At 45.4% G+C, this 2,534-nt stretch overlaps 1 pseudogene; it reads left to right on the plus strand.

Moving 5' to 3' along the window:
- Positions 1-1,004: 1,004 nt before the first annotated feature.
- On the plus strand, positions 1,005-1,151 carry LOC149434505 (U2 spliceosomal RNA; annotated as a pseudogene).
- The last annotated feature ends 1,383 nt before the right edge of the window (positions 1,152-2,534 follow it).

A 2,534-nucleotide genomic window follows, 5' to 3' on the forward strand; every position in this document is an offset into this window, starting at 1 on the left:
CAGATAGAGGCAAGTAAAGGGCCGCATCTGGCCCCTGGGCCACAGTTTTGAGACCACTGGTTTAAACCATCAAAATTATATCAAATAAATACAAGTAATTCCCACTAAAAATGATTTTATATTATACAGACCATCAAATAAGCCTCCTTTACAAGAATGTTTTCATCAAATGTTTTTAGACAGGAAACAAATTAGATCCAATTCAAAATTAAGTCCTTTTGGAATCAGGTTTATATTGTCCACTTACTTTCATTCCTTCAAATTTCCCTTGTCATAATGGATCCTCTCCAGTGTCCTGGGATTTCATCAATGCCACATTTCATTTGGCCCAGATGCCTAGCAGTGCCCTATTGACCCCTGTGGAGGATCCTAGGTAGTTGAAACCTTGGGGCCCACCTGGAAGTTTCTGGACGTTTCTTGTGTGTTAAATCTAGTGGGATAATAATAAACTAAGTAGTGTGCACGTCGGCTGCTTGTCAGGATCTGGATCTGAACCCACAACCTCTGCTGTATCCAGTAGTGGCTCCTTCTGCTGAGCTATCTGAGATGTTGGACAGCACATTGTCTGATTCTTTGGACCTTCTTGCTTTGTCCTTTGTTTTGGGTGAACCTTGAGCTTTTCGCTCCTCCCATGAACTTCCCATGAACTTGATTTAAGCCATGCCTTTGCACTTCCTGTTTGCCAGATTATTGTGCTCTTTTGTGTACCTGCATCTGTCCTTATCTCCACTACTATTTCTTACTGACTTGACTTCAAGATGAAATCAATATTACTTTAATCAATTGTCGTGGGGCTCTTAAACAGTGTGGAGCCTATTGGCCAATACCTGCTCTGCCTATTTGGTAATCTGGCACTGATCCCTTGCTTGGAATACTCAAAACGATCTGGACTAACTATGGTTCCTAGAACCCTTGTTTATGCTACTGATATGTTCTTCTAATCTTATATGAAGTTTTATACTTGTGCATCCCACATACTGGGGTCCGCATGGGTATTCTAACAGGTATGTTCTCTGCCTTTTGGCTAAGATCAAGTGCAAAATCTGTTCTTATCAGTGCCCAATATGGGTGCTCCACCATCATTCTGGCCTTTTGGCTGGTCTGTAGAGTATCCCTGTGGGTATGATAAGGGTCCTGAGGGCCCTCCTCATGGGAAAAAACAAAATGAAGCACCCACGTGGTATGGTAGGGTAGGGAGTATTCCCCTGGTGTAGAGGGTTCTGAGTGGCCCAGTGCCTCCTGATTTGAGCACGGCTACCTTGCCTTACCTTGAGGTCTAAGGGAGGATGTGTGCCCCTTAAGTTTTCAGCCTTTTTTTACTAAGATCAAGTGTAATATCTTCTCTTGTCAGTTTTCAAGAAAGCTTGCTTCCTTAGAACTGGGGGGGGGGGGCTTAGTATTCCTACTGATGTAATATGGTGGGAAGGACCCTTTTCTTCTTGGGTTGAATCTGGCTTGGCTTACCAGGCTTGCCCCAGTTGATGGCAGGGCTCTCCATAGGTTTTAACACATTCTTGATTTGATAGGGGCTTCATTTGTCTGGCCTGGGGCTGGGAGGTGCAAGGAGCTCTCAGTGATGTCCCCACTGGGGGGTGGCATCCCAGGGGTGCCAGAAAAGCGCCATTGGGCTGCACCATGCCATTGGTGTTTCATATGAACAAGGACACGTCGCTTCATGCTATACTTGCACTTCACCTTTAGATGTGGCCTTCTGACCCGCTATGTACTACACATGACAGCTTTTTTTTTTGCTGTTGCCATTTGGTTGTCATTAGCACTTGCAATGCAATTGTGTCTTTTTGTGTGTCTTTGCACAGAGATGGAGGGTGCAGGTCACTGCGGGGGGGGGGGGGGAGGCTGAGGCTGCCATGATGTTGGGGGAAGGTTCTTTGGCCCCCGGGTGCCTCGTTTTACCCCATCCAGAGGTGTCTCTCTTTGGTAGGCCCCTCACCAAGTACTTGGTGGAGTGGGATCCACCTGGCTTTGGATTAGGTAGACCATGGTGTACCTTGCCTATGTCTTGCACCTTGGGAGGTTCAGGGTTAGAGGTCCTTTCTCTTCAGAGGATTGGTCATCCTGTATCCTCTCTAAACTTTTTTTGTGTGCTGCAATTTCACGGTTCACTGTTTTGTTCATAGGGGTTTTGACTAAGCACTGCACCGTGTGGCCGTAAGATTCCTTCCCTGGCTTAGAGGTCTCTTTTCAGGAGAGTCCCCAACCTAGTGCTCAGTGATCAGCTTTGGGCCTTTTAGCTGGGTGGACCTGTGTGTGCCTTGTCCCCCGTTAGGAACCCCGCAGGCTCAAAAAATATTTTGTTTATTTTATATTCTCTACCCATTATGTTTGGTTTAAAAAAATGTATTTTCCTCTATGTGCTGGTGCCTTTCTATAAACAATTTGAGGCTTACAAACAGTAAGGGACCCAAAAATCCTTTCTTTGTAGGTAATATACTGCTGGAATAGCTTTCCTTATTTTTTGTCCCTGACCAAAGGACCATTAACAAAGATGGAGCTGGCTTCAGGAGCAAATCGGA

Source organism: Staurois parvus, unplaced genomic scaffold (genome assembly GCF_062004578.1).
Source record: "Staurois parvus isolate SC_StPar_1 unplaced genomic scaffold, SC_StPar_1.0 ptg001753l, whole genome shotgun sequence".
In the NCBI taxonomy this organism is placed as follows: Eukaryota; Metazoa; Chordata; class Amphibia; order Anura; family Ranidae; genus Staurois; species Staurois parvus.